The sequence below is a fragment of the Podarcis raffonei genome, chromosome 4 (assembly GCF_027172205.1).
Source record: "Podarcis raffonei isolate rPodRaf1 chromosome 4, rPodRaf1.pri, whole genome shotgun sequence".
NCBI classification, from domain to species: Eukaryota; Metazoa; Chordata; class Lepidosauria; order Squamata; family Lacertidae; genus Podarcis; species Podarcis raffonei.
Window position 1 is genome coordinate 929,668 of NC_070605.1, and position 19,603 is coordinate 949,270.

The 19,603-nt window shown below is 47.9% G+C and overlaps 1 protein-coding gene and 1 pseudogene across 5 annotated transcripts in view; both read left to right on the plus strand.

Moving 5' to 3' along the window:
* LOC128412059 (zinc finger protein 239-like) overlaps nt 1–19,603 on the plus strand; it is an 89,787-nt gene that overhangs the window by 53,515 nt on the left and 16,669 nt on the right. The window lies entirely within an intron of this gene.
* LOC128412081 (zinc finger protein 239-like) lies at nt 1,680–10,717 on the plus strand (annotated as a pseudogene).

A 19,603-nucleotide genomic window follows, 5' to 3' on the forward strand; every position in this document is an offset into this window, starting at 1 on the left:
TCATTGAGAGGAAGTCTCACACAATAGATAGGCCTTCACAACTGAAGGATGAACCACTGTTTACCATTGGAACTAGTTCTCCAAAGAGTCCTGAGACTGGACCAGTGAGCAGAGAGGATCAGCACCTCATACGTAGGTCTGAGAGAGTTACAAAGGGTCAACCACCCAAGAGGTACAAAAAAGAGTTTGCTAACTTAGCTGTTGCATGTGTTGCTGTTGTAAACAACCGAGGACGGGTTGGAGCTGTGTCTAAGTCAGAGACAAAGACACAACAGAGAGTTGCTAGCCAAGGTAATGCAGATGCACTCATTCCTTGGAAACCAGACAACCAGAGAGGTACACTGGGGAAACCAGTGGCGGGGAGTTCCAAGGGTGGAACTGAAACAACAGGGGAGTGTTATGTGTATAACAACTGTTTGTTTTCTTCTCTGGATCATGCTTTGCTTGCTGCAACACGCATTGATTCTTTTGGGGGAGGATGTTACGAAAAAGAAGCAATGCAGAAGCGAGCCCCAGGTGGCTGGAATGGTAAACAGGAAACTGATGTTATTGGATTATACCGTGGGAACCAGGGACAGTCTGTAAAGTGCTCTGAGAGCCGGATGTTACCTCAGAGTGACACATGACCCTGTACTGGAAGTACATGGGTGGAGTTTATTCTCTCTCTGCAGTTGGAATCAGAGTGTACAGACGTGTTTCTCTGTACTGCTGAAAGACAGAAATAAAGACATGTAGATATATTTCTGTCTGTCTCTTTCCCCCTCCCTGGGGGAGGAGTGGTGTGTTCTTCTTCACGTTGAGGAGAATCGCCGATTGGAGACCTCCCTTGATCTTGCCGGGAGTCGCAGATAGGAGGTCATAAGGATTCAAGCCGGGCACCTGGAGGGTGGCCAAATTCCTTTGGACTAAGCTGTGTTCTGCTCGCTTGAATTCCGACAGGATCACGGTGGCCAGGTCGGGGCGGGAGAGGTAAGGGACCAACTGCTTGATGCAGCGAAGGTGGGAAAATGTCGACTTGGCTGTTGTTGTAACCTGTGCCTCCATGGAAAGGGAGGCGTCAAGGATTACACCCAAACTCTTAACTGAAGGCAATGGCAAGAGAAGGGAGTTGGTCCCTCATCCCCTCATTTCGCTTGGCCTATTCCCAGGCCATTCCAGCAGTGGAATAGGATTTCACATTCAGGCTCAAGTATGTGATTTATGTATTCGGGGGCATTTACGTTCCCATTAATGACACAAATTCTGCCCACAACTTTTGCTGTCATACAACACCACTGTCTGGGTGTTTCACGGTCAGTATAATGCAAGTAGGATGTAAATCTCCTCCGATTCTCCTCCTCGCGTATTTCATGCCCTCACTACCAAGCAAGGAGATTTGTGTCTCATCGCTCCAAATAACACTGTCCTATTGTTCCGCTGTCCAGTTACCATGAGTTTTAGCCCAGTTTTATCTTTTCCACCTTTGCTTGAGAGATAATGGCGTTTCCCTTGGAATTCTAGCATTTAGACCAGTCCTTGCACCCAGCTTCACATTACATTGCGCCATGTCATCTTGTAAACACCCAGATGATTTTCTTCTGTCACGTTCACAGTCTCTCCATTTTCAATCGTCACTTGCTGTTGTGCACCTTTTCCTGCCTTTTCTGGTCTGATTTTGTAGTGACTGAGTCTCCTTATGTTGTTGTTTAGTCGTGTCCGCCTCTTCGTGACCCCCTGGACCAGAGCACGCCAGGCCCTCCTGTCTTCCACTGCCTCCCGCAGTTTGGTCAAACTCATGCTGGTAGCTTCGAGAACACTGTCCCACCATCTCGTCCTCTGTCGTCCCCTTCTCCTTGTGACCTCCATCTTTCCCAACATCAGGGTCTTTTCCAGGGAGTCTTCTCTTCTCAGGAGGTGGCCAAAGTATTGGAGCCTCAGCTTCAGGATCTGTCCTTCCAGTGAGCACTCAGGGCTGATTTCCTTCAGAATGGAGAGGTTTGATCTTGCAGTCCATGGGAGTCTCCTTATACCTCTTCACAAATATAGAAAGGCCAGCTTTGGTTAAGTTTTCCTCAATCTTCTTCTTTTTTCAAAATGAATATTTATTGAATTTTATAACAAATAAAAATATCTCAATCATCATGTTATATACAAATGTTCTCCCTCCTGTCCTCCGGACTTCCCTCAACTCCCCCTCTACTGAGAGATTTAGTTTTATTTATTGTGTCCTGCTTTATGTAAAAGTAAATTCCCTTATCATTTTGCTAAAATTTCTGTTACTATAATAAAGTTGTGAACGTTTATTCAGACCCTGCCAGTTGTTTTTTCTGCAAATAACCTGTAAATGGCTCCCAAACTCTTTTAAAATCCTTTTTGTCCTTCTCTTGTAGTTTATCTGTTAGCTTAGCCAATTCTGCACAATTCATCAGTTTTTCTTACCATTGTTCTTTTGATGGTATTTCTTCCATCTTCCAATTTTGTGCAGTCAAGATATTTGCCGCTGTTGTAGCATACATAATGTCCATTTTTCTTTTGTTTTTTTTATATAAATTTTTATTAGGATTTTTACAATATTACATAATAAAAAAAGAAAAAAGAAAAAAAAATACCAACAAAAAAAGTTAAAAACAATCTTTTCATCACTTACTTTTCATTTACTTGTTTCCTGGACCTCCTCATACCTCCCTTTTTTGTATTCCATTTCTAATTATTAGTTCAGCAGTTTCTTTCCCTCTTTATTTTACCCTGATCTTTATTCTTAAATTATTATAACATTAAATTTTACTTATAAAAAAACCATTTCTTCATATTCTTTTGAACCATCACAGCTAAAAACCACTTCATTTCAGTCCAACATCATTCTAGCATTCATTAATTTTGCAATATCTCTGTAAATAGTCTTTAAATTTCTTCCAGTCTTCTTCCACTGACTCTTCTCCCTGGTCTCGGATTCTGCCAGTCATTTCTTTTTTTTTTAAAGATATTTATTAAAATTTCCAATTTTTATACAAACAAAAAGCAAAAAAGTTTAAAAAACACATATAGTTCACAATACTTAGTTTTCAATGACATATTTCCCTGACCTCCTCATACCTCCCCTTCTTGTATTCCAATTCAAATTATTTATTCAGCAAATCCTTATCTCAAAGCATTACAGCTAAAAAACCCCTTAATTTCTATCCGACATCATTCAACATTCATTAATTTTACAATAGTTCTGTAAATAGTCCTTGAATTTCTTCCAATCTTCTTCCACCGACTCTTCTCCCTGGTCTCAGATTCTGCCAGTCATTTCTGCCAATCCCATGCAGTCAATCATCTTCATCTGCCATTCTTCCAGAGTGGGTAAATCTTGCGTCTTCCAATGCTTTGCGATGAGTATTCTTGCTGCTGTTGTAGCATACATAAAAAACGTTCTGTCCTTCTTTGACACCCCTTGGCCGACCATGCCCAAGAGAAAGGCCTCTGGTTTCTTCAAGAAGGTATATTTAAATACCTTTTTCAATTCATTATAGATAATTTCCCAGAAAGCCTTAATCTTAGGGCACGTCCACCAAAGGTGAAAAATGTACCTTCATTTTCTTTACATTTCCAACATTTATTATCGGGCAAATGGTAAATTTTTGCAAGCTTGACTGGGGTCATGTACCACCTGTATATAATTTTCATAATATTTTCTCTTAAGGCATTACATGCCGTAAATTTCATCCCAGTGGTCCACAACTGTTCCCAGTCAGCAAACATAATATTATGTCCAACATCTTGTGCCCATTTAATCATAGCTGATTTGACAGTCTCATCCTGAGTGTTCCATTTCAGCAGCAAGTTATACATTTTTGACAAAATCTTAGTTTTGGGTTCTAACAGTTCTGTTTCCAATTTAGATTTTTCCACCTGGAAGCCAACTTTCTTATCCAAATTGTAAGCCTCCATTATCTGATAATAATGAAGCCAGTCTTGCACTTTGTTTTTTAGTTTCTCAAAACTCTGCAGTTTCAGTCTATCTCCTTCTTGTTCCAAAATTTCCCAATACTTCGGCCATTTGGCCTCCATATTGAGCTTTTTCTGAGCTTTCGCTTCCATTGGTGACAACCACCTTGAGGTTTTATTTTCCAATAAATCATTATATCTAATCCAAACATTAAACAATGCTTTTCTAACAATATGGTTTTTAAATGCTTTATGTGCTTTAACCTTGTCATACCACAAATATGCATGCCACCCAAAAACATTGTTGAAACCTTCTAAATCCAAAATGTCTGTGTTCTCAAGAAGCAGCCAGTCTTTCAACCAGCAGAACGCTGCTGATTCATAGTAAAGTTTAAAGTCTGGCAGGGCAAATCCACCCCTTTCCTTTGCATCAGTTAATATCTTAAATTTTATTCTGGGCTTCTTGCCCTGCCAGACAAATTTAGAAATGTCTTTCTGCCACTTCTTGAAACAGTCCATCTTGTCCACAATTTGCAATGTTTGAAACAAAAACAACATTCTAGGCAATACATTCATCTTTATAGCTGCAATTCGACCCAACAAGGAAAGCTTCAAATTTGACCAAATTTCTAAATCTTTTTTCACTTCCATCCAACATTTTTCATAGTTGTCTTTAAACAAATTCCCATTTTTAGCTGTCATGTTAATCCCCAGGTATTTCACTTTCTTAACCACAGTTAAACCTGTTTCACTCTGAAACTTCTCTCTTTCAGTCAATGTTAAGTTTTTCTCTAAAACCTTAGTTTTTGACTTGTTCAATTTGAATCCTGCCACCTGACCAAATTCTTGAATTAGTTCTAAAACTCTTTTAGTACTAGATTCTGGCTCTTGTAACGTCAAAACTAGGTCATCTGCAAATGCTCTCAGTTTATACTGTTTAGCTCCGACCTGTATACCTTTAACCAACCAGTCCCTTCTAATCATATTCAGCAGGACCTCCAGGACCGATATAAAAAGCAATGGGGAAATTGGGCACCCTTGTCGTGTCCCTTTTTCTGTCTTAAATTGTTCCGTAACCACGTTATTTACAATTAATTTAGCATTTTGTTCAGAGTATATTGCACCTATACCATTCTCAAAGCCTTGGCCTACCCCCATACCCTGTAGGTTCTTTTTCATAAAACTCCAAGAGATATTGTCAAAAGCTTTCTCCGCATCCACAAATATCAGAACTGCTTTAGTGTTTATATTCACTTCTAGCTTTTCCAAAATGTCAATTATGTTCCTCAAATTCTCAGATAGATGTCTTCCCGGTAGAAAGCCCGCTTGGTCCTTATGAATCTCCTCAATCAATACTTTTTTCAGTCTCTTAGCCAAAATATCAGCAAAAATTTTGTAATCCACATTTAATAAGGATATGGGACGGTAGTTCTTAAGTTGTATCTTTTCAGTTTCCGTTTTCGGTATAAGTGTAATATACGCCTCTTTCCACGATTCTGGTGCTCTTTTCCCCTTCCAAAATTTCATTACAGACTTCCTTCAAAGGTTGTAATAACCACTCTTTCAAAGATCTGTAATATCTGGAAGTCAGCCCATCCGGTCCTGGAGACTTGCCTAATTGCATATTTTGAATGGCACCTTCTATCTCCTGGTCAGATATTTTGCAATTCAACATTAGTTTGCTCTCTTGTGAAATTTTTTGTAATCCATTTGTTTTCAAAAAGCGTTCAATGTCCATTTCATTCTGTGGCCCTTGTGCATATAATTGTTTGAAGTATTTCTGGAAGCAATTTCTAATCTCAGTTGGATTGTGTATATCTTTTCCTTCTACTTCCAAATTTGTGATGGTATTTAGTTTTTGTCTTTTTTTCAATTGCCAAGCCAGTAGTTTCCCACATTTATTCGCTGATTCAAATGTCTTCTGTCTCATTTGTTTAATTTTCCATTCTATTTCCTGATTCATCAATTCCATATATTGTACTTGATATAATTTTATTTCTCTCAAAATCTCCTGCGACTTTGGCTTTACTCTCAGTTTTTTCTCCCCTTCTTTTATTTTCTCCAAAATTTTATCTTTTTTCTCATTTCGACTTCTCTTCTTTATTGCGTTCTGTTGTATCAAGAACCCTCTCATCACAGCTTTACTTGCATCCCAGATTACTCTTTTTTCAACGTTAGTAGTCATATTTATTTCAAAATAGTCTCTCAAAGTTTTTTGGGCCTTTTTGTATACTTCTTCATCTCTAAATAGGGTGTCATTCATCCTCCATCTAAAGGAGCCGGGTGTTGTTTGCTTCATCTCCATCTTTACAGCGTTATGGTCTGAGCAAGTCTTAGGGCAGATTTCCACTTTCTTTTTCTTTGGTGCCATTCCTCTAGTAATCCAGATTTGGTCAATTCTAGTCCATGTCATCTTAGCTTCAGAGAAGCTCTCCCCAGGGGGTTCTTAGTTCTCCAAATGTCAATCAAGTCCATATTGTCAGTCAATTCAAAGAAAGTTTTTGGTAGTCTACCATCTTTGGTGACTACCTGTTTTTGTGCCTTGTCCTTGTTTGTAGATACAACTCCATTCATATCCCCCATCAATATTATATTATAGTCCATATAGTCCAAAAGAGTCTCATGCAACTTCTTAAAAAATTCAGATTTCCCCTCGTTCGGTGCATACACCCCTACAATCAGAAATTTCTCTCCTTGAAATTAAATTTCGATTGCCAAATATCTTCCTTGTTCATCTTTAAAAATTAATTTCGGTGAAAATTTCTCCTTTGCATATATCACCACTCCTCTCTTTTTGACCTTATCAGACGAAATAAATTCTTGTCCCAATCTCTTATTAATAAGTATTTTCCTGTGTAGCCTCATTACATGTGTTTCCTGGATTCTGCCAGTCATTTCCGCCAATTCCATGTAGTCCATCACCTTCATCTGCCATTCTTCCAGAGTGGGTATATCTTGTGTCTTCCAATACTTTGCAATAAGTATTCTTGCTGCTGTTGTAGCGTACATAAAGAAAATTCTATCCTTCTTTAACACCGATTGGCCGACTGTGCCCAGGAGAAAGGCCTCTGGTTTCTTCAAGAAGGTATATTTAAATACCTTTTTCAATTCATTATATATCGTCTCCCAGAAAGCCTTAATCCTTGGGCACGTCCACCAAAGGTGAAAGAATGTACCTTCATTTTCTTTACATTTCCAACATTTATTATCGGGCAAGTGATAGATTTTTGCTAGCTTGACTGGGGTCATGTACCACCTGTATATCATTTTCATTATATTCTCTCTTAAGGCATTACATGCCGTGAACTTCATACCTGTGGTCCATAACTGTTACCAGTCAGCCATCATAATGTTATGTCCAACATCTTGTGCCCATTTAATCATAGCTGATTTCACCGTTTCATCCTGAGTGTTCCATTTCAGCAGCAAGTTATACATCCTTGACAAAATCTTAGTTTTGGGTTCTAACAGTTCTGTTTCTAATTTTGATTTTTCCACCTGGAAGCCAATTTTCTTGTCCAAATTATATGCCTCCATTATCTGATAATAATGAAGCCAGTCTCGCACTTGGTTCTTAAGTTTCTCAAAACTCTGCAATTTCAATTTGTCTCCTTCTTGCTCCAAAATTTCCCAATATTTCGGCCATTTAGCCTCCATATTGAGCTTTTTCTGAGTTTCGCTTCCATCGGTGACAGCCACCTTGGGGTTTTATTTTCCAATAGATCCTTATATCTTATCCAGACATTAAACAATGCTTTCCTGACAATATGGTTTTTAAATGCTTTATGCGCTTTGACCTTGTCATACCACAAATATGCATGCCATCCAAATACATTATTAAAACCTTCCAAGTCCAAAATGTCTGTGTTTTCAAGAAGTAGCCATTCTTTCAACCAGCAAAAAGCTGCTGATTCATAGTAAAGTTTAAAGTCTGGCAGGGCAAATCCACCTCTTTCCTTTACATCTGTTAATATTTTAAATTTTATTCTGGGCTTCTTGCCCTGCCAGACAAATCTTGAAATATCTCTCTGCCACTTCTTAAAACAGTTCATTTTGTCTACAATTTGCAATGCCTGAAACAAAAACAACATTCTAGGCAATACATTCATTTTTATAGCAGCAATTCGACCCAGCAGTGAAAGCTTCAAATTTGACCATATTTCTAAATCTTTTTTCACTTCAACCCAGCATTTTTCATAGTTGTCTTTAAATAAATTCCCATTTTTTGCTGTCATGTTAATCCCCAAGTATTTGACTTTCTTAACCACTGTTAAACCTGTCACATTCTGAAACCTCTCTCTCTCTCTATTGGTATTAAGTTTTTCTTTAAAACCTTAGTTTTTGACTTATTCAGTTTAAACCCTGCAACCTGACCAAATTCTTGAATCAGTTCCAAAACCCTTTTAGTACTAGATTCTGGCTCCTGTAACGTCAATACTAAATCATCTGCAAATGCTCTCAATTTGTGCTGTTTGGCTCCGACCTGTATACCTTTAACCAACTGGTCCCTTCTAATCATATTCAGCAGAACCTCCAGGACCGATATAAAAAGCAATGGGGAGATTGGGCAACCTTGTCGTGTCCCTTTTTCTATTTTAAATTCTTCCGTCACCACATTATTTACAATTAATTTAGCCTTTTGTTCTGAATATATTGCACTTATACCGTTTTCAAAACCTTGGCCTACCCCCATACCCTGTAAGTTCTTTTTCATAAAAATCCAAGAAATGTTGTCAAAAGCTTTCTCCGCATCCACAAATATTAAAACTGCCTTAGTGTTTATATTCACTTGTAGTTTCAATGTCCATTTTTCTTTTGGCAGCTCTTGACTTGAGATACCTAACAGAAAGGCTTCAGGATGTTTACCAAAACTCATTTTAAACATTTTTTTCCAGTTCATTATATATCATTTCCCAATATTTTTAATGCATTTGCATTCCCACCACATATGATAAAATGTTCCTTCCTTTTTCTTTACATCTCCAGCATCTCTTATTTTCTTTCTTAAACATCTTTGCCATTTTCACTGGTGTGATATACCATCTACACATCATTTTCATGTAATTCTCTCTTAATAATATACAATCTGTAAATTTTATATCAACTTTCCACAATATAACATAACACACTTACAAAAGTCAAGCTAAGCAAGTTGTGCTTCCTTTTTCTGGTTATTCCGCTATGACTTTTGATAGAATACAGATAATTACAGTCTTCATTAAATTATCTTTCCATTGATACATAATTTTGTGGTATTACTCTAAACGAAGTCGTGTTACGAAGCAACAAACATCTGAAATATACTTTTTTCCCAAAAGGCTTCCACAATTTTGGCCACTACTGTATATCAAACAAATCAACATTCAACAATCCATCAGAATATATGAATAAAAATGTTGGTTAATGACAACCAACAAAGGCAATGAACAAAGACCCAACTCCCTTCAGTTCTTCTTGATTTGTTTCTGAGGCTCTAATCCCATTTTTGTCTCCATTGCAGATTTTGATAAATTGGAAAACAAGAACAAGGATGAACATGACAAAACCCCCGGAGAGGAGAAGCCATGCAAAAATTTGGAATGTGGAGAGAGCTGCAGTCAGAACTCCCATTCCACTTCCCAACAAAGAATTCTCATTGGAAAGAAACCCTATCAGTGCGTGGAGTGTGGAAAGAGCTTCAGTCAGAACTCCAATCTCACTAAGCATCAGAAAATTCATACAGGGGAGAAACTCTATCAGTGTGGGGAATGTGGAAAGACCTTCAGTCAGAGAAGCCATCTCACTTCCCATCAGAAAATTCATACCGGGGAGAAACCCTATCAGTGTGGGGAATGTGGAAAGAGTTTCAGTCAGAGTTCCCATCTCACTTCCCATCAGAGAATTCATTCAGGAGAGAAACCCTATCAGTGTGTGGAATGTGGAAAGAGCTTTAGTATGAGCTACAGTCTCACTTCCCATCAGAGAATTCATACAGGGGAGAAACCATATCAGTGCGTGGAATGTGGAAAGACCTTCAGTCAGAGTTCCCATCTCACTTCCCATCAGAGAATTCATACAGAGGAGAAACCATATCAGTGCATGGAATGTGGAACGAGCTTCAGTACGAGCTCCTCTCTCACTTCCCATCAGAGAATTCATACTGGGGAGAAACCATATCAGTGCATGGAATGTGGAAAGAGCTTCAGTACGAGCTCCAATCTCACTAAGCATCAAAGAATTCATACAGGGGAGAAACCATATCAGTGCATGGAATGTGGAAAGAGCTTCAGGAAGAGCTCCTCTCTCACTTGCCATCACAGAATTCATACAGGGGAGAAACCCTATTAGTGTGTGGAATGTGGAAAGAGCTTCAGGAAGAGCTTCAATCTCATTTCCCATTAGAGAATTCATGCCAAGGTTGGAAAAACCATTATCCAGCTTTAGGAGCCAGGCAAATCCGCACCTTGCTAACCAGGCCTTTTGCTGATTGACATCTAATGCCCTTTTAAAATGTGGTAGTGAGGGGGGTTACAGATGTATATTATGTGTTTTTATATTGTCTTTTTATGTTGTAACCGTCCTGAGACATGTGGGAACAGGAGTCGACTTTTAGAGGCTGAGGGGATTTTGCCCCCCAATGATATATTTGAGGGGGCCACCCCCCCAGTTGATAGGCATTGCCATTCCAATGCCCTTTATGCATCATGTGATTGACTGTGCAAGGCGGGCCTTACCTGGCCCCCCACCAATATTTTATTCAAGTTGGCACCACTGGGTCAGGTGGTATACAAATTAAATAATTACATAAATCACCTTCCTTTGCACATGTTTCAGCTTGTCAATATCCTTATTATCATTTTTAATATTTATGTGCCTTTCATCTGAAGATTTCACAACAGAAACATACAGGATGAAAGCATGGCTTTCCCAAAAACAAGTCAAGCCAGAGAAATCTCTCCTCCCCTTTTTTGGGATGGAGTTACAAACTTTGTTGATCAGGGAACAGCTGTGGAAATAGTGCATCTTGATTTCAGTAAGGCTTTTGACAAAGTCTCTAGTGATTTTTCTGTGAGAAACTGGTAAAATGTGGGCTGACGAGGAAACTGTTAGGCAGATTTGACTGACCAAACCCAAACAGTCCTCCTTCATGGTTCCTCATCATCCTGGGGAAAAGTGACCAGAGGGGTCCTGCAGGGTTCAGTCCTGGGCCCATTGTTGTTCAACGTCTTTATGAATGAGTTGGATGAAGGAACTGAGAGGATGCTCATCACATTTGCGGACGACACCAAACGGGGAGCACAGGCCAACGTGGCAGAAGGCAGAATCGGATCAAGGGCAGGGATAGTACCACTTTATTCTGCCTTGTTCAGACCCCACCCAGAATACTGTGTTCAGTTCTGGGCATCACAATTTATGTTAGGGTGTGAAACCTAAGACGCTGGCAAGTTAGCAATGTCATGTGACTTAAAGTAGTCAAGCTCGTTAAGTTGTTAAGTTGCTCAGTATATAAAGAGTGTTTGTTTTCTCTGCCTGGGGGGCGTGAAGCAAAAAAGTCTGAAAGCTCCGGAGGTGTTTCTGTTATCTTTCTGCAATAAACCTGTCTTTGGAAAGACAGGCTTCCCTGTGTCGTTATTTCTTTGCTGCTGAGACTTTGAAGCTTGTACTGCAACAAGAATCTCTGCACTGGACTTAATTAAAGCTCTGCAAAGAGAACTGTTGCTGGTGGCACAGCAGAAGCATTTACTGGACCAGTACACAGACTCTCTTAATTTAAGTATCCAAAAGGTGGGGGAACACAATCCATATTCCTTTTATAACACGTGGCCAATGTTTAATGAATACATAAACTGTGAAGACTGTTGCCGGAATCTACCCAGCACTTGTGGGAAAATGTGGCGTGATCTTTTAGAATAATCAATTGAAACTTTAACACATGGCAGTATGAAAGTCTGCAATTCCATGAGGACAAGCTATTTGTTGTTTACTGTTGTAACCATTGCTTTCTTTAAAATTATCTTTTATACGATGAAAATAAATAAAAGCACAGGTTTAATTTCATCTGGAGACGGTATCTCCCATTATTTTCACATAATCTACCGTATTTTTCGTCCCATAGGACGCTCCGTCACATAGGACGCACCTAGTTTTTTGGGGGGGAAATAAAGGAAAATTCCCCCCATTTCCCCCCCAAAACCAGGTCGGGAAAACCAAACCAGGTCGAGGAACAGCGGGATGGCGGCGCTGCGCCTCCCCGCTGTCCCCCAAGCTTGTGGGGCTGGCCGATGTCTGCCTGAAACGCGGGGCGCTCTGCTTCAGCGTGCTCCGTGCAGCAGGCTGCTATCCGCAGCCTAGGGAGCCCTGTGGGACCTCCCCTCCTCCTTTGTGATGTAGTATGGGCCTATTCATGATGCCCTGTGAAATGTCTTCTGGGTAAAAGTCAAGGTAACCCTTTGTTCTGGGTTCTTGCTCCTGTTGGGCAACAAGAAAGATCAAGGTCTACTGACCGCTGTTTTGCTCCAAATTACTTGGCTGGAACTTCCTTCTTTTACCGACCTCATGGATCCATGAGGGACTTGCACCCGACTGGCTGGGCTGATGAGTCGTCTCAACCTGGAATTTTCCGTAACACCCATAAAAGTGTATCATATTTATCGCTGAGAAATCGTACCATACTCAGCTTACGGATCTCAACCCCAAGAAACCCTACACAGAGTAGCTGCTTTTCCCCAATTTCTTAGCTAGCAATAACTGATATTGAGGAGGAAGAAGAGAGAGAGGTAGGCATCCTTTCAGCAATGCTGCCCCGCTCCAGTTTGCCTCTGTCGGCCCCCGATGCCCCTTTCCTGTGGCCCCTGAATGGCTCTCTCCTCATCCGTCTCGGGAGACAATGGAGGATGGCTCAAGCGGTGGGGAGATTGCAAGGCCTGCTGGGGCAGCTGGCTGCTGTGATGGACAGCAGAGCCAGAGCAGAGTCTGGGGGTGCAGTGCCTCACCATTCCACCAGAGGGCCAGAGCCTCTTTCTGATTGGCTACCCAGAGGGGGGTGGCGCCAGCACTTTTGGAGGGAAAATAAAGAGAGCCGTTTCTGAGGGGATTTGAGATGGGAGAGAGGGAAGGTTGGGAGAAGATGGGGATGAGGAGAGGGTGGAGGGAGGGAGAAGTGGCTCTGATCTGAGTGGATCCTCCGCTCTGAGGAGAATATCTATGGAGCCAGAGGAAGGAGCCTCACAGCTGAGATGGGGAGACCATGTTGAGGGTCTGAAGGGAGTATTCAGATGGGAGTGAAGCTGGAGGGAGAAGCTGTGGGAAGACTCTCCTCTTCTTCTGGGGTCTCCTTCCAGTCAGGAGGAGAGAGATCTGCTAGGAAAAGGAGATTCCCCAAGTCTGTGGCAAGGGCTGAGAGGATCCCCTGGGTCTGGCATACAAAGGAAAATACCTCAGGAGTGGGAGTGCTAAGAGAGAGGGGAAGCGAGGAAAAGTGGCCCCTCGCTCACGGATCAATGTATGAAGCCGTGAAGGAAGCTGGGCTGTGTCAAAAGTACCTCACGGAAAGACCTCTCATAACTAAGGGAGGGGATGAGAGAGAAGCCGCAGAAAGAGACTTAAACCTTATTCTGTAGTATTCACAGTGGTACCTCAGGTTAAGTACTTAATTCGTTCTGGAGGTCTGTTCTTAACCTGAAACTGTTCTTAACCTGAAGCACCACTTTAGCTAATGGGGCCTCCCGCTGCTGCCGCGCAATTTCTGTTCTCATCCGGAAGCAAAGTTCTTAACCTGAGGTACTATTTCTGGGTCAGCGGAGTCTGTAACCTGAAGCGTCTGTAACCTGAGGTACCACTGTATTCTGGATACCTAAAGTAACAAGTGATTTTGAGAAGAAGGGGTTCGAGAAGGGAAGCATCAGTTTAGCGTCGGAGCTCATTATTTTGAGTTATTTCCGTCCAAAAAGCTCGACAACTCCTGACCATCCCCCCTCTCAAAAGGGAGGTGTCCCCAAGCCATGGACTCTCCTTCTGCCATCCCAGCTCCCCGAGAAGAGCTCTCCCAGGCTGGCTTCTTCCTCCGGCTGCAGTACGGCTCTCTCTCCCCACCCAGAGCGGCGGCAGCGTCTCACCCGCTGGGCTCCAGCCTGGACTGCGCTGCTCCTCCGCTTCCTGGCCGAGGGACCGAGGGAGATGCTCTGAGCCCAGCCAAGAGCCATAGGCCCCCCAAAAAGGGACCGAGGGAGATGCTCTGAGCCCAGCCAAGAGCCAAAGGCCCCCCCCAAAGGGACTGAGGGAGATGCTCTGAGCCCAGCCAAGAGCCATAGGCCCCCCAAAAAGGGACCAAGGGAGATGCTCAGAGCCCAGCCAAGAGCCAAAGGCCCCCCCCCAAAGGGACCGAGGGAGATGCTCAGAGCCCAGCCAAGAGCCAAGCCCCCCCCCCAAGGGACTGAGGGAGATGCTCAGAGCCCAGCCAAGAGCCAAAGGGCCCCCCCAAAGGGACTGAGGGAGATGCTCAGAGCCCAGCCAAGAGCCAAAGGGCCCCCCCAAAGGGACTGAGGGAGATGCTCAGAGCCCAGCCAAGAGCCAAAGCCCCCCCCCAAAGGGACCGAGGGAGATGCTCACAGCCCAGCCAAGAGCCAAAGGCCCCCCCCCCAAGGGACCGAGGGAGATGCTCAGAGCCCAGCCAAGAGCCAAAGGGCCCCCCCAAAGGGACTGAGGGAGATGCTCAGAGCCCAGCCAAGAGCCAAAGGCCCCCCCAAAGGGACCGAGGGAGATGCTCAGAGCCCAGCCAAGAGCCAAAGGCCCCCCCAAAGGGACCGAGGGAGATGCTCAGAGCTCAGCCAAGAGCCAAAGGCCCCCCCAAAGGGACCGAGGGAGATGCTCAGAGCCCAGCCAAGAGCCAAAGGCCCCCCCAAAGGGACCGAGGGAGATGCTCAGAGCCCAGCCAAGAGCCAAAGGCCCCCCCAAAGGGACCGAGGGAGATGCTCAGAGCCCAGCCAAGAGCCAAAGGCCCCCCCAAAGGGACCGAGGGAGATGCTCAGAGCCCAGCCAAGAGCCAAAGGGCCCCCCCAAAGGGACTGAGGGAGATGCTCAGAGCCCAGCCAAGAGCCAAAGCCCCCCCCCCAAGGGACCGAGGGAGATGCTCTGAGCCCAGCCAAGAGCCATAGGCCCCCCAAAAAGGGACCAAGGGAGATGCTCAGAGCCCAGCCAAGAGCCAAAGGCCCCCCCCAAAGGGACCGAGGGAGATGCTCAGAGCCCAGCCAAGAGCCAAGCCCCCCCCCCCAAGGGACTGAGGGAGATGCTCAGAGCCCAGCCAAGAGCCAAAGGGCCCCCCCAAAGGGACTGAGGGAGATGCTCAGAGCCCAGCCAAGAGCCAAAGGGCCCCCCCAAAGGGACTGAGGGAGATGCTCAGAGCCCAGCCAAGAGCCAAAGCCCCCCCCCAAAGGGACCGAGGGAGATGCTCACAGCCCAGCCAAGAGCCAAAGGCCCCCCCCCAAGGGACCGAGGGAGATGCTCAGAGCCCAGCCAAGAGCCAAAGGGCCCCCCCAAAGGGACCGAGGGAGATGCTCAGAGCCCAGCCAAGAGCCAAAGGGCCCCCCCAAAGGGACTGAGGGAGATGCTCAGAGCCCAGCCAAGAGCCAAAGCCCCCCCCCAAAGGGACCGAGGGAGATGCTCACAGCCCAGCCAAGAGACAAAGGCCCCCCCCCAAGGGACCGAGGGAGATGCTCACAGCCCAGCCAAGAGCCAAAGCCCCCCCCCAAAGGGACCGAGGGAGATGCTCAGAGCCCAGCCAAGAGCCAAAGCCCCCCCCCAAAGGGACCGAGGGAGATGCTCACAGCCCAGCCAAGAGCCAAAGGCCCCCCCCCCAAGGGACTGAGGGAGATGCTCAGAGCCCAGCCAAGAGCCAAAGGCCCCCCCCCAAGGGACCGAGGGAGATGCTCAGAGCCCAGCCAAGAGCCATAGGCCCCCCAAAAAGGGACCAAGGGAGATGCTCAGAGCCCAGCCAAGAGCCAAAGGGCCCTCCCAAAGGGACCGAGGGAGATGCTCAGAGCCCAGCCAAGAGCCAAAGGCCCCCCCCAAGGGACCGAGGGAGATGCTCAGAGCCCAGCCAAGAGCCATAGGCCCCCCAAAAAGGGACCAAGGGAGATGCTCAGAGCCCAGCCAAGAGCCAAAGGCCCCCCCCCAAAGGGACCGAGGGAGATGCTCAGAGCCCAGCCAAGAGCCAAGCCCCCCCCCAAAGGGACCGAGGGAGATGCTCAGAGCCCAGCCAAGAGCCAAAGGCCCCCCAAAAAGGGACCAAGGGAGATGCTCAGAGCCCAGCCAAGAGCCAAAGGCCCCCCCAAAGGGACCGAGGGAGATGCTCAGAGCCCAGCCAAGAGCCAAAGGCCCCCCAAAGGGACCGAGGGAGATGCTCAGAGCCCAGCCAAGAGCCAAAGGGCCCCCCCAAAGGGACTGAGGGAGATGCTCAGAGCCCAGTCAAGAGCCAAGGCCCCCCCCCAAAGGGACCGAGGGAGATGCTCAGAGCCCAGCCAAGAGCCAAGGCCCCCCCAAAGGGACCGAGGGAAATGCTCAGAGCCCAGCCAAGAGCCAAAGGCCCCCCCCCAAAGGGACCGAGGGAGATGCTCAGAGCCCAGCCAAGAGCCAAAGGCCCCCCCAAAGGGACCGAGGGAGATGCTCAGAGCCCAGCCAGGAGCCACAGGCCCCCCCCCAAAGGGACCGAGGGAGATGCTCAGAGCCCAGCCAAGAGCCAAGCCCCCCCCCAAAGGGACCGAGGGAGATGCTCAGAGCCCAGCCAAGAGCCAAAGGCCCCCCAAAAAGGGACCAAGGGAGATGCTCAGAGCCCAGCCAAGAGCCAAAGGCCCCCCCAAAGGGACCGAGGGAGATGCTCAGAGCCCAGCCAAGAGCCAAAGGCCCCCCCAAAGGGACCGAGGGAGATGCTCAGAGCCCAGCCAAGAGCCAAAGGCCCCCCCAAAGGGACTGAGGGAGATGCTCAGAGCCCAGCCAAGAGCCAAAGGCCCCCCCAAAGGGACCGAGGGAGATGCTCAGAGCCCAGCCAAGAGCCAAAGGCCCCCCCCAAAGGGACCGAGGGAGATGCTCAGAGCCCAGCCAAGAGCCAAAGGCCCCCCCAAAGGGACCGAGGGAGATGCTCAGAGCCCAGCCAAGAGCCAAAGGCCCCCCCCAAAGGGACCGAGGGAGATGCTCAGAATCCAGCCAAGAGCCAAAGGCCCCCCCCAAAGGGACCGAGGGAGATGCTCAGAGGTCAGCCAAGAGCCAAAGGCCCCCCCCAAAGGGATCGAGGGAGATGCTCAGAATCCAGCCAAGAGCCAAAGGCCCCCCCCAAAGGGACCGAGGGAGATGCTCAGAGCCCAGCCAAGAGCCAAAGGCCCCCCCAAAGGGATCGAGGGAGATGCTCAGAATCCAGCCAAGAGCCAAAGGCCCCCCCCAAAGGGACCAAGGGAGATGCTCAGAGCCCAGCCAAGAGCCAAAGGCCCCCCCCCAAAGGGACCAAGGGAGATGCTCAGAGCCCAGCCAAGAGCCAAAGGCCCCCCCCAAAGGGACCGAGGGAGATGCTCAGAATCCAGCCAAGAGCCAAAGGCCCCCCCCAAAGGGACTGAGGGAGATGCTCAGAGCCCAGCCAAGAGCCAAAGGCCCCCCCAAAGGGACCGAGGGAGATGCTCAGAGCCCAGCCAGGAGCCACAGGCCCCCCCCCAAAGGGACCGAGGGAGATGCTCAGAGCCCAGCCAAGAGCCAAGCCCCCCCCCAAAGGGACCGAGGGAGATGCTCAGAGCCCAGCCAAGAGCCAAAGGCCCCCCAAAAAGGGACCAAGGGAGATGCTCAGAGCCCAGCCAAGAGCCAAAGGCCCCCCCCCAAAGGGACCGAGGGAGATGCTCAGAGCCCAGCCAAGAGCCAAGCCCCCCCCCCAAAGGGACTGAGGGAGATGCTCAGAGCCCAGCCAAGAGCCAAAGGCCCCCCCAAAGGGACCGAGGGAGATGCTCAGAGCCCAGCCAAGAGCCAAAGGCCCCCCCAAAGGGACCGAGGGAGATGCTCAGAGCCCAGCCAAGAGCCAAAGGCCCCCCCAAAAGGGACTGAGGGAGATGCTCAGAGCCCAGCCAAGAGCCAAAGGCCCCCCAAAAAGGGACCGAGGGAGATGCTCAGAGCCCAGCCAAGAGCCAAAGGCCCCCCCCAAAGGGACCGAGGGAGATGCTCAGAGCCCAGCCAAGAGCCAAAGGCCCCCCAAAAAGGGACCGAGGGAGATGCTCAGAGCCCAGCCAAGAGCCAAAGGGCCCCCCCAAAGGGACTGAGGGAGATGCTCAGAGCCCAGTCAAGAGCCAAGGCCCCCCCCCCAAAGGGACCAAGGGAGATGCTCAGAGCCCAGCCAAGAGCCAAAGCCCCCCCCCAAGGGACCAAGGGAGATGCTCAGAGCCCAGCCAAGAGCCAAAGGCCCCCCCCCAAGGGACCGAGGGAGATGCTTAGAGCCCAGTCAAGGGGCAAAGGCCCCCCCCCAAAGGGACCGAGGGAGATGCTTAGAGCCCAGCCAAGAGCCAAAGGCCCCCCCAAAGGGACCGAGGGAGATGCTCAGAGCCCAGCCAAGAGCCAAAGGCCCCCCCAAAGGGACCGAGGGAGATGCTCAGAGCCCAGCCAAGAGCCAAAGGCCCCCCCAAAGGGACCAAGGGAGATGCTCAGAGCCCAGCCAAGAGCCAAAGGCCCCCCCCAAAGGGACCGAGGGAGATGCTCAGAGCCCAGCCAAGAGCCAAAGGCCCCCCCCAAAGGGACTGAGGGAGATGCTCAGAGCTCAGCCAAGAGCCAAAGGCCCCCCCCAAAGGGACCAAGGGAGATGCTCAGAGCCCAGCCAAGAGCCAAAGGCCCCCCCCAAAAGGGACCGAGGGAGATGCTCAGAGCCCAGCCAAGAGCCAAAGGCCCCCCCAAAGGGACCAAGGGAGATGCTCACAGCCCAGCCAAGAGCCAAAGGCCCCCCCAAAGGGACCGAGGGAGATGCTCAGAGCCCAGCCAAGAGGCAAAGGCCCCCCCCAAAGGGACCGAGGGAGATGCTCAGAGCCCAGCCAAGAGCCAAAGGCCCCCCCAAAGGGACCGAGGGAGATGCTCAGAGCCCAGCCAAGAGCCAAAGGCCCCCCCCAAAGGGACCGAGGGAGATGCTCAGAGCCCAGCCAAGAGCCAAAGGCCCCCCCAAAGGGACCGAGGGAGATGCTCAGAGCCCAGCCAAGAGCCAAAGGCCCCCCCCAAAAGGGACCGAGGGAGATGCTCAGAGCTCAGCCAAGAGCCAAAGGCCCCCCCAAAGGGACCGAGGGAGATGCTCAGAGCCCAGCCAAGAGCCAAAGGCCCCCCCAAAAGGGACCGAGGGAGATGCTCAGAGCCCTGCCAAGAGCCAAAGGCCCCCCCCAAAGGGACCGAGGGAGATGCTCAGAGCCCAGCCAAGAGCCAAGGTCCCCCCAAAAAGAGACCGAGGGAGATGCTCAGAGCCCAGCCAAGAGCCAAAGGCCCCCCCCCAAAGGGACCGAGGGAGATGCTCAGAGCCCAGCCAAGAGCCAAGGTCCCCCCAAAAAGAGACCGAGGGAGATGCTCAGAGCCCAGCCAGGAGCCAAAGGCCCCCCCAAAGGGACCGAGGGAGATGCTCAGAGCTCAGCCAAGAGCCAAAGGCCCCCCCCAAAGGGACCGAGGGAGATGCTCAGAGCCCAGCCAAGAGCCAAAGGGCCCCCCAAAGGGACCGAGG